At 38.4% G+C, this 12,807-nt stretch overlaps 1 long non-coding RNA gene across 4 annotated transcripts in view; it reads right to left on the bottom strand.

The window, feature by feature from the left end:
- Positions 1 to 12,807, bottom strand: part of LOC137176924 (uncharacterized) — a 103,120-nt gene extending 90,313 nt beyond the window's left edge. Inside the window, exons 1-2 of one of the 4 annotated variants that reach the window (XR_010925894.1) lie at positions 12,612 to 12,807; positions 12,393 to 12,537 (exon numbers count right to left, since the gene is read on the bottom strand). This is a non-coding gene — a long non-coding RNA (uncharacterized lncRNA). The remainder of the gene's footprint in view (positions 1 to 12,392; positions 12,538 to 12,611) is intronic. The other 3 variants (XR_010925892.1, XR_010925893.1, XR_010925895.1) reach the window with 3 other exon arrangements.

The following is a 12,807-nucleotide window of genomic DNA, read 5'->3' as shown; positions in this document are numbered from 1 at the left end:
CATAAAATGACGTTAAAAAAGCTGCATCTAAAAGTAGTGAGTCTGTTTGGCCTTGTTTTAAATGGATATTGCAGTGAGAAACCAAACTAACAGTTCAACCAAACTAATTTCACAGCTGAAAAGCAAACAGTTGATGTTGTGTAGAGGCATTAGTGTGTCGGTTCGGATAACTAGCAGGATGTGCACCATTAAAAAAAAGACACCAACACAGTACACCTGAGCTGACATCACACTGGCTTGCCACATGACAGAAGTTAGTGCTGCCAGTTAGCAGGCGAGCTAACCGCTAAACGATGGTGTTTACCTGCAGCCCAGCTGTCAGTTTAACATGATGTGCAACAAGTGAGCTTCCTTACAAGACATGCTCTAGATTTCACAAACACACTACCAAGCATCTAACTGGTGAGCTGGTGACGTGACGATGCTCAGCATTTACCATTAAAAACAAATAGTTTGGGCTCCTGATGTGAACCGTGCAGATAGTTTGCTCTGCTTTGAGTTTGTTTTTACCTGAAATCCTTGTTGCTGGAGGTCATTTTCTCCAGCAGATTGGAGATGTGGTGTGAGGTGCTCGCCATGTCGGTACTGTTACCCGTTAGCCTCCTGCTAGCAGACTGCACTCTGTCACTGAGCTGAACTGATACAATGTGCACTGTAGCACGATACTAACAATCTCTCTGTAAAGGCAGATTGTGGAGACATTTAAACGTTCACGATCTAATATTGTCATATCACAAACCCCTAGCTAAAAGCTCAAATAAGTCACATTTGAAAGGGTCAGATGGGTCTTTTTGGAAGGTACGACACTGATAAATGACTTATGTATTCAGTTTGAGGACTTAGGAAGTGAAAATAGGCAACAACAACAGTGTAAGAAAGAAAAAGTAGAGCTCTTTTTCTGGATTGCTGCACATGTGTATGCACTACAGGCAGAAATGGGCTACTGCTGTGACAACAGCGTGTTGGAATGGAAGGGAAGATCATTACACGTAGCAATGCATCCTCTTATTCAAAATAATTCAATTCATAATCCAACTAGAAGAGAAACAGACTCTAAGAGGCCTCTATACTGTGAGTCCAACATAATGCAATTATGCAAATTTTACGGTAACCAGATGATTACAGTGCATGTAAATGTGTTATCCAAATACAAGAAACCAATGCAATGTTTATCAAAATGAAAAGAAAATCCAGAAGAACAAGAGTGGGACTTTTATTCCACCATGTCCCACTATGTTGGGGGATCTTTTCTGGTAAATGGAGAGAGTTAGTCTGCTACCAAGACTACTTTTTTGGACAAGACTGGAATTTAAACAGATATAAAATATTCTCATCTTTCATGAGTCTAAAATGTTGCGGCACAATTCAATAGATCTGTACAAACACATAGTGATTACAACAACTACCTTTTCTCTCATCTGTTATATCCTCTTTTTGTCAACACTATCCAAAAGTTTTCAGTTGTTTCTATGTCCGTATAAAATGAAAAATGATGAATGAACAACATCTGTGTTACATGTTGCATGCAATATTGTGGATATTGTAATTTTGTTCCTGGAAAATGTAATCAAATACACCAAGGTCACAGAGACATTTGACCACATTCAAATGTTCAAAAATACAGAAAACCCAAACACAAATTTGGTTTACCTTCAGAAACTTAAAGATTTTCATGTTTCATTTTCATTGGAGTTATGCCAAAAGCAAGACAATGCACATTGCTTGAAGAATGGTTCAAGGATGGCTCTTAAACTCATCTTACAACCTGTATATGTAGGGCAGGGCGTGGGGCCGTATTAATGTCCTGAGTTTAAAGCTGTAATTATTCACCTTTATTGTCCTCATAATACTGCCCTATCCATCAGAACCCGTGTGTGTGTGTGTGTGTCTTTGCCAGTGAGCCTGACTGAATGCCAAATCAAAGAGGCAACTTTCATCCCCTATCAGATGACTGCTGAGAGGAGAGGAGGGAGTTGTGGCGGAGGGAAAGGAACGAGGGAGATTATTTTGTTTTCTACCGTTTAAGCGCATTGAGTTGTCCTTGCAGGCGAGAAGTGCAATAAAAAAAAAAAAAATACAAATGCTCACTTCTGCTCAAGGATAGAGAGGAGTCTATGTTTGGAAACAATCAATGATTGGATGAATGACGAGGACAGGAAGGGAAGAGGCGGAAGAAAAACAAGTGGAGAGTTTAAAACTAAAACTTATTCAAGTACAGTACTCAACCACTTTCCACCACTAACGCAGAGTAAAGTCTGCCTCGATATATATGTAGAGATACATCATAAATACCATTAGAGCTGAAACAATTAATCTATTGGGTAATTAGCTACTTGACAGAAAATGAGTCAGCAACTATTGTTAATTGATACAGTAGTTTAAGTCATTTTTCAAGCAAAAACATCAAACATTTTCAATAGCGAGGATTTCTTCTTTTTTTCTTACCTTACATGATTGACAATCGATTATTTTTGTGGTAATGGGCTGTTGTTCAGACACAACAAGCTATTTGAAGACATGAACATAGGCTTTAGGAAACTGTAACCGGCATCATTTACCATTTTCTGACATTTTATAAACCAAATGATTAACGGATTAATTGAGAAAATAATTGTGCGATTAAATGAAATTGAAATAATTGTTAGTTGTAGCCCTAAATATCAAAATTTTATCAAAATGTCATACACAGTATATCTTTGCAAAAACACAGACCCCAAGAAACAGAAAGAAAATCCTTCTTCAAACATTATTATTATTATTATTATTATTATTATTATTATAAAATGACACATTTAGTGATCAACTTGATTTGAACTTTAGTCTTACAGTGCAACAGTGGAAAAGGTGGAAGACGTGGAACTTGTATGAAATGATTTAAGGCCTTTATTACTTCCCACACCTGTATTGTAGTCACTTTAAACTTACATTATATGTCTATACATTTGGTAAAAGTAAACATACTATGTGCTGTGGTCAAAGAGGAAGCTCTGCGATAAAGAAGCGGATGACACCAATTGGTTCTAATTATCAGTTCAGCCTGTGTTCACACTATTCAACTCTGCAATCCTTGAAAACTCCCTGAAGGCTAGAAAACTTTACCAAGTACCACAGGTTCCCAGACGTGTCCTATTGTCAACAGCTCCACTTGAGAAAAGCGGCTTTGAGAAGCATCCAAGGTTGGAAGAGAAAAAAAAAAAAAACAGAGCTGGAGAGGTAGAGAGTGGAGGAAAACGAGAACGAATGCTAACAAAAGTGAATACAGTTTTCCAAGGCTGCTCAGATTGGATCAATTCAACAGTGAGCGAGGAACTGTGAAGAGAGGTAAACATGTTAGATGGTATATGTGTGTGTGTGTGTGAGTGTGAGAGAGAGAGTGTAGGAGTTTGAATTCAGTCAGTGTGGTCTTTGTCTTCAAGTGAACCCGGTTAAATGGAGGGAGGATGAACAATATAAGTCCAAACCAATTGATTACATGCAAGGTTAGTGACATATTATCTAAGATAGCCAGACTGGTAAACAGACAGGAAAAACAATGATATCAAGATCCTCTGTTCTCTGGTTGTGCGTCCTTGCTCCTTCACACATTTCTATGTTACTGTCTTGGATTATTGTGAATAAAGATTCTGCTGATATTCATTTCTTCCCCTTTGAAGTCCTTTAAAAAGCAATTAAAAAAAGTTATTTATCAATCAATTAGGTGCTTTTGCAGTACAAAACTGTCCTCTGCAGTACAGTTACTTCTCAAATCTAAATCTTAATGTTCTGATGTCAGAAAACAGCCTACTTCAAGCTCTTCTCCTATGAGTTCGACTTGTGACTTTGTAGCTCGAGGTCTTCAAAGTCCAAATGTCAAGACGACACACACCACAACAGGCTGTCTCATTCTCAAGGCTCATCCATGAAATGTGGTCATCATCTTTTCAGATTTGGAGGAGACGAACAATTCTTTAGGTTCAGTCACATGAACATATTATCTAGTAAAAAAGCCACAAGTCACTCTTTGCTCTTCATCACTACATAGGCTGTTAAAATTTTTACATTTTGCACCTGGTGACAACAGGACTTCAGGAAACAGTTCATAAACAACAGGTAACCAATGAGATATAGTGTGTTAATTACTGAGCTTTAGATGAATCGTGTTACCTTTGGACAGAGCCAGGCTAGCTGTTTCCCCTTGTTTCCAGTCTTTATGCTAACATAACCAGATTGGTATCAATCTTCTCATCTAATGCTCGATAAGAAACCAGTCTAGTTTATTTTGGGCCAAAGATCCACCACAAATCACAATAAGAATCTGCACGTACCAGTTTCTCGTCAAGAATAAAGTTACCAACAAACTGCGAAGTTTATACTCTAAGTACTTGAACACATTTTGCCAAAAACATCAAAAAATCCCACAAAAAGCTCTTAATTTGTTTGTGCATGCAAGTTAAAGTGGCTACAATCAATATTTTTAATAATAAGAATGTATGAAATGACAATGTGTAATGTCAGAGATGTGGCTCGTAGTGATTAATCTATAGAGAATTATAAGCAACTCTGCAGCTCCTCTCTTTACAGAGCTTTATGGTGAGTTTCAGTTCATTGTTTAGCTGTCTGGTTGCAACTTTACTCTTTCAGTTCACTCTCAGCGCTCTCATAGCATCACTTTTAGCCACAGCAGGCAGCTGTTTTCAGAGACAAAGCTCTAAACACCCACTGTGCACTACCTGCTCAGCACCAAACAGCAAACAGACATAGTTAGCTGTAAACTAGCTGGTGAAAATAGTGGAACATTTAGCACCTAAAAAGCCAGATATTTCCCTCAGGAGTTGATAGAGAACAAAATCAGAACTAGAAGATAGTAAATATTGGACTTATATTCACCAGGTGGACGGAGACATGACTCCAAATGAATGGTAATGTTCCATAAATAAGCAACTGTTTGCTAACAAGTTCAATATATCAACTTAAAAAGGCGATGATTTGTCGGTGTTTACAACTTGTTTCCACTGCTCCCAAGTGGCAAAACAATCAGTGAATGCAGGTTTAAGATAAAATCTGCGTACGAACATGACTGAGAAATGGAAAGTATATGAATAATGTAGATTTGTAGTTACCTTAGTTATCTATCATGTGTTGACATAAGACATCATGACTCATAACATCGAGTATCTTGAAACTTGCCAAAATTGGTCAACTTAAAATGTCCGACTGTACAAGTGGACAAAGAGTGACTAAACAGACTGATAGTTTTGGTATCAGTGAGTCTAGAGGCATGAACTGATGACTGGTGTGTGTGTGTGTAATAGACGTTTTTCAAAACCAGTATGATTCAGACAGAGGTCCTCTTGAATTCACTGAATTGCTCTCTTGCTTTCTTCTTTCTCTGGTCGACCTGGCCTAATTATCCATGTAATGATATAACCCTGGGGGGAAAGGGGATCTCCCTCTGTCTCTCTCACACACACGCACAAATAAACTGGGCCTCCCCATTCCCACAGAAGACCAGAAAGCCTCCTGCTGAAAGAAGCGACGGCAGGGAATGAATTTCACCCACTAATTAGACTTGACCCAGCCTTGTATTCACAACGTGGAAACAACGCGGCCTTTAGAACAGAATATCATAGAATAGAAACGGTACGGTCTGTCCAAAAAAAAGTTAATGTGTGCATAAGTCCTTTCATATGCCACAAACCATTTCCAAAACAGACAATGATGCTTCAGTAAATGGAGAACGACCAGATAAATGGCCTTATACCTTGAAATGGCGTCACAGCTGCAGTGTGATACGACAGACAAATGTGCTGTTCCTGCCAAGACCTTCGGTACTTTGGCTCCTTTGATACTTTATCTCCATGTCTGCTGCCTGAAAAAATGTACACTTGTTGTAAAAAGAATTCTCATTTTTTTAAGATACTACTCTCTAATATTTCTTTATGTGAGACACTGAATGTTTGTCACCGTCATGATGAAGGCTGCTTGACTGTAAACACCAAGGACAAGAAGTTAGCCCAGGACTTATTGTTCTATCCCTTACAAATCTGATATGTTGTCAATAAACCAAACTGAAGAATGAGGTCTGGGTTCAGGAGCCTCTTGCTTGTTTCTGTATTCAGGAGTTGGGAAATTTCGCTAATTCTCTTGTCAAGAAATACCAGAAATACCTTTTACTAAAGAACCCACTCTACGTAAACTAGTGCAGTGCCTATTCAAAACATGCCGACTGTTTGGCCTCTGGCCGCTACTTCAACTCATAGAAAAATGAATACAGTCAATGTGAGGTGTGAATAAGTCTATACACCAACCACATGAAAGAAACTTACCTCTATTATACACAGATTATAGAAATAATACACTCTAATAGTACTCTACTAGTAAATACATGTCATTTTCTCATTTATGTATGTTTGCTCCAAAGATTTGTGTATTGTCTGTAGTGGTGCTTCACAATTGCCACAGTCTTGCAGCATATGAGACAAACTGGTTTTGAACTGCCTTTGTAAGTATTTGTTCCGTTTTACGCATGTAGAGTCATTGTGTATTGGGCTCTGAGTGCTTCCAAAACGCGGGTGACCTACACTCAACAATGTACCTGAACGCCACCTGTGTAGTCACTTGCTGATCTGCTAAACATGCTGCTAACGCTGCATTTTCCGTCAAGACATGGGGTGTGTCCATTCTTGACTAAAAGCTCTGTTTTCGCTGCCTACTTTTCCCTTTTTAGAGCACTTTTCTCTGACTCGTGTCGCGCTTCGTGTCTGGTCTCTCCCTGATGTACTGGAGTCAGTCAGCAGAGCCCTGAAGCTCCGTCCTGCCCCTGAACAGAGTGGAGCGACTCACTGATCATTGGTTTATTCAAAGTTTATACATATTAAATATATCACCTGTACAAATTGCACCAAATTCAACACTGCACTCCCTTGGGTCCCCAGCAATGCACCCGCCAAGTGTGGAGTCAATCAGATGAACAGTTCAAGAGATACGCAAAGGACATACATACAAACATACAGACAGAGATTCCTTCCTTTAGTAGATAGATATATGAGAATGTTCTGTATTTTCCAACTTGTTTCATGCATCACAGACTTTGGTCCAGAGCAAGATATCTTGACAACTTCTGTGAAAATTGTGAATATGCATGGTCACCCGAGTATGATTGTTAATCATTTCATGACCTCAAGACCTTTCCTGTTGCTCCACCTGTAGGCCAAAATGTTGAACAATACAACTCATAATGTAATCAGTAGATCAAACAATGATCTAATGAACCCTTTCGATACTAATGAACATATGAGTCTTTTCCTGTCGTGTACACTACTGCACAGTTATATTTTTAGTGAAGCTCTACGAAGAGTAAAAATTTTGTTCTTTCCACTTTTTGTATTGTCAGCTGAAAACTGAACTTTGCAGCCTCTATAATCTGTTATCAGGGCTTTAGACTTTCGCTTAAAGCTGAAACACCATCAATTAGTTGATTGACATAATATTTTTCAACTGTTTTGATAACTGAATAATCTTTTATGCCATAGTTTAAGCAAAAATTGTGAAAAAAGGCGTAACTTTCATTCATTTCCTCTGTTTTATGTCACTGTGAGGTAAATATATTCGGGTCTTGGACTGTTGGTCAGACAAAACAAGACATTATAGTAGGGCTGCAGCTAACGATTATTTTCATTATTGGTTTTCTCGATTAATGGATTACTTGTTTGGTCTATAAAATGTAAGGTGAAAGAATGTTGATCACTGTTTCCAAAAGATATTCAGTTTACTGTCATAGAAGCCTAATTAAACCAGAAAATGTTCACATTTGAGAAGCTGGAATCAGAGCATTTTGACTTTTTATGTTACAAAATGACTCAAAACAATGAATCGATTATCAAAATAGTGGGTAATTAATTTACTAGTTGGCAAATAATCAACTAATTGTTGCAGCTCTACATTAGAGGACATCAGCTGGGACTCTTGTGACATTTCATAGATAAAAGAATTAATAAATTAATCAAATAATAATAATGTCCAGATTCATTGATAATGAAATGAATCACATTTTTTTAAGCTAAACTGGAATTTAAAGTATGCACTTCATAGGCATGAAGGCACTTAATTTTGGTATGTCGAACAAAAGGGCTTTCCTTTAATACTGATAATGACACAATAAAAATATTACATTGTATTGTTGCCTATGCAAATGTTTAATACATTTGACTCATAAAATAATTACTTGGCTTAAATAAAAATAAAAACAGAGAACATTGTGTTATATTAGTAGCTAAAGTACGAGCTATTTTAATCCAGAACACACACACAAACATCCATCAGCAGGCCTTGTGACAGCTCTGGCCTTTGAACAGTGAGGCGGGTTAGAGCAATTATATGAGATCGATAGCAGCTACACTTAAACACACAGAGTGAGACTGACAGAGTACTCATGGATAGAGATACAGTGTGTCTCATGTGTCTTGGTCTATTTATCATTGGTATGTTTGACAGCAACTGTGTGGTGACACTGTAGCTAAGGTTAGCATGAGGTTTGTTGAGCAGTTGTGCTTAAAAGCCGATGTCACATTACAGCTAAAAACCTTTGTGATCCCTGATGAGTGTGTGTAACAACGTGTTGACTTGGTTTTCTACTGAAATCATTTGAAATTTATAAACCAACACACTCACAAACAAGTGCGTTCTTTTGTTTGTTTTTCTGCAGCTTGGTGGTTTACTCTCAGCATGCTACTCTTCTTTGTCAATTTTTTTTTTTGAAAATGTAGTTTTACCTTTTGAAAAGCTACCACCAGGAATGCAATCCACAAAAAAACCTAAATGATGTTTTCTTTCTGTCTGTGGTTGTGTGAAATTGAGGAAAAGACCCTGGCAGGGGAAACAATTGGCACATTTTCAAATAGTAAAATATCTGAACTCATTTGAATGACAGTGTGCAGAGCTTCAGGTGAAATTCAGCAACTGGATTTATTTGGTGATTTAAAACATTATCTCAGCATGTGGCCACATCTTGTTGTTTATATTTTTTTACCGACAAACTAAAGGGGTCTTGGTAGCAGACAGTTTGGTAGCAGCATAATCATTTTAACAGAAACTGGAGTGGAAACATCCTTGAACCACATGACAACAGAAGCTGCAGAACACAATGAACAGACGTAGGGTTTTCTAAATGTTACGTCAATCATTCCCAGTTTCTGGCTTGGTTACAGTTACTGTAAGATGGTTAATGAGTATTTTCTCCCTCCACATGTTTACAGGCACATTCATCTGTTTTATAAAACTACAGTTTGTGAGACAAGATGCCACTGGTGGTGGGTGTGTAGATTAGCAAAATGCTAATGGAACCAAATAGAAGTCATGACTAACACTGATATCATCTGAGACAAATGCAACATAGATTGATTAATATATTTAACGGTCAACAATGAAGAAAGTTGTAATCCTTTAGATTTCAGTCCTGGTTGATTTAGCTATGACAGTGTTGCCATGGTAACCGTAAGTGCAGTTTAAGACTAAAGCCAATTCTCCTTGAGCAGCTACTTTGTCAGAAATAAAACAGAAGAGCAGTATGGTGGTTTATCTGTTTACACCGCAACCAAGCAAACTCACAACATGTCAATAAAGAAGTCAGTCAATAATAATAAATACAACCACAATCTGATTTCATGCTGCACACGGTCACAGTCAGCACTAACCACAGTGACGAACATAGTGCATTTCCTGTGGCTGCTTCACAATAAAGTCGCCCCATGTTCCACCAGTAGAACACGTTTAATGTGAAGCTGCGGCAGAGGGATGTTCTGTTTGCATTAGCAATAAAATCAATACACCTCTGATATGGTGTAAAGAGAAGAAACAGTGAATAGTGAGGCTGTTATCAATGAGACAAAGTTGCACTGGACACATACAGGCATGTGTTTTCCTGTGAATCCCTCATGCTTAGGTAGGCAATCTAAATCCAGCATGAACTCCACCACAAACAATAAAAACTACTATATAGGGAGATAAGTGCTAAATGTGAATATATTAAATGGCTATTGCAGCAAAAATGTTGACCACAAATAATGTAAAAATGGGGTTTGAGTTCATGAAAATCTTAACAATTATAATTTAAAAGGGAAACTTCTGGTTTTTTTCAACCTGGACACTGTTTTCCAATCTTTTTGTGTCTAAGTGACTAAGCACAACGTGATTTAGCCAAGTAGAACGCGTTCCTGGATCAACATCCACATTGCAGTCCTGGATCAACATTGTGATCAACCAATCACAGCCTTCTGACATCAGTGTGCTAATGGGGACAACAATTTTTCAAAACAGTCCAGTATTGGGCAAGAGTGCTACAGCTGGCAGCTGCTAAATGGGCTGCAACGTAATCCAACGGGGCAATAGCGCCCTGTCAATGTACGACAGGCTCAGATCGTGGTCTGACAACATTATGGGAAGGACCATACAGAGAAATAAAACATTTTAAATTTACTTTTCTGCTTGATCCAGTCTGTTTGGATTGGCTGTAGGAGAAGTCTCGCTCTGAAATCTCATGAGAGTTGTTGTTGAAATTAGCTAAATATTCAGCCATGACAACTCAACTCTCATGAGATTATTTACATTATTATTTAAAGCAAATGCTGTTTATGCTAAAAAAAAGAAGAAGAAGAAGAACTACACCTGCTGCACAGTGTGTGATTAATATGAAGATGATTCTGGACAACATCAAGCCACTTTGCTAAACGTATAGATCAATGTTTTTGATAGACTTTCTTCAAATCTGACAATTTCTCCAAATTATTGATTTAAAAATTGTTCCACATGATTAAGCAAACTCAAGGAATTTCTTATGAGATGCTACATTCAGTGTCTTTCCATGAACACTTGTTACATGTTATTGATCAACTGATTGACAGATATGTAGTCTCTAATCACTACACCTCACCACTGCTCAGTTGTGTTCGATTGGTGATAAAGGCAATATGATCCGAAGGAAATTATGGACGACTAGAGAAGTCTGAAAAGCAAGACGACTGAATTCTGCTGTTCACCCTGCCGTACGTGTGAGTGTGTTTGTGTGAAAGCAGGGGGAGAGGGCAGGCGACATTTATTGACAACGGCTGTTCTGCTTGATAAGAAGAGGCATAAAATCAATCAACCTGATTGGTTGAGAGTGGAGGAGGAGGAAGAGAGTACAGAGGGCTGGAGTGGATGTCATAGAGCAGAAAAAGGCAGCTAAATATAAAAAAGAAAAAAAAAAGAGGAGATGGGAGCTTGATAGGAGAAAGTGCTGACTGTACGAGAGAGTACGAACACACTGTTTCTCTGTGGTAGTTCACAAACACTTGAAAATCACTAATCGTATATTAGTTATTGTTGAGAAAAAAGAAATAAGTTCATAGCTGCTTGGAAGAACAGTAGAAAAACATTGGCTTCCTGCCACTGGCACTTGGACTCCATTCAGTACTGAAAAAGGGGGGATGCACGCTAATCAGATTAGTTTGTTTCTCCACTTATAAAAAGGAGACAGTCAGCGGTGTGATTCAGTCTGTGTCCCACAGCCTATTTCGCCTCTGCACAACATGAAACAAGCCATACTTCTCTTCTTTTCAGTGGCCCCATTTGAACCACAGGGGCCAGTCTAGGGCCAGCTGTTCTTTTTAAAAGGGGTCTGATAAATGAACCTTGAAACTAGAAGTGCTCATTTTAGTAGTGGAGTGGTTGAGAAAACGTCCAGACTATAGATTTATGTTCACATTAAAAAGACGCAATCGACATATCATATGTAAGCTATTGCACAATTCTCTTATTTACTTGTAGCATACAAAATATATACAGACCAACAAAGCTTATACTAGGATACCTTACGCTGACATCATAAAGTACAGTATCAATGCATGTATCAAACACATGACTTACACACCCTCATTTATGCTTGACCTGCAAAAAATATCCCTCAAGGCCTGCAACACTATAGTAAGTTACTTAAGTTATTAAAATGTATACAACACAGCTTGAAAACAAGTCATGAATGAAGACATTTTCAGGACCAACCAGCAGAGCTTCTGCACAGGCCCCAAACAAACACAAATCACAGACAAGCAGCAGCAGCAACATGTGATTTAACAACCAGCAAACACAACTTATTCAAAGCCTCGGCGGGCTCCACAGACAGCAGCAACAACAACACAACAGCTTCAGCGTCCAGACAAACAATAAACAACAAGCTCCAAACCATAAACAACAACACAACAGCTTCAGCGTCCAGACAAACAATAAACAACAAGCTCCAAACCATCAACAACAACACAGCAAAGAGTTAAACACACACAGAGAGCCACGGCGGGACATTTAACCAGCAGGAAAGAAACCGAAGCGAGCGAAGAGACAAAGATACAGACACAAAGATAGAGAGGGTGTATTTGACTCACGTTTTTGAAGTCCATGTTCTCGTCTTTCACAGAAATGAAGTTTCGTGAATGAATGTCCCACTGCACTTGTTGCGTTGACAGTCTTTTTGTTTGCTTGTTGACAGACGTCCTTCATGTCCTCTCTTTCAGTCAAACGGCAGGTGAGCTGGTGGAAAACAAGCTAGCTTAACTTTGTTTTCTGTTTAAATTAAGTTAAATTTCTATTGTTTGTCGTCTTACCAGAGTGTTTCAAGCTTCACAGTTCCGTTTCTTCTTCCAGAGACGTGTCCATTCACAGTTGTCGTCGTGCCATGACAATGCCCGCATCGAAATGTTTGATACTTGGCTCATTTTTAATCAAAGGTTGTTAACTTTCACCTGGTTTACCTTTCTGTAAGCGTCGGTAAGGGTGCAATACTCTTTTTGACCGCTTACA

The sequence above is a fragment of the Thunnus thynnus genome, chromosome 24, assembly GCF_963924715.1.
Source record: "Thunnus thynnus chromosome 24, fThuThy2.1, whole genome shotgun sequence".
Taxonomy (NCBI): Eukaryota; Metazoa; Chordata; class Actinopteri; order Scombriformes; family Scombridae; genus Thunnus; species Thunnus thynnus.
Note: the sequence above shows the minus strand (reverse complement) of the source record. Positions and strands in the feature narration are given on the sequence as shown.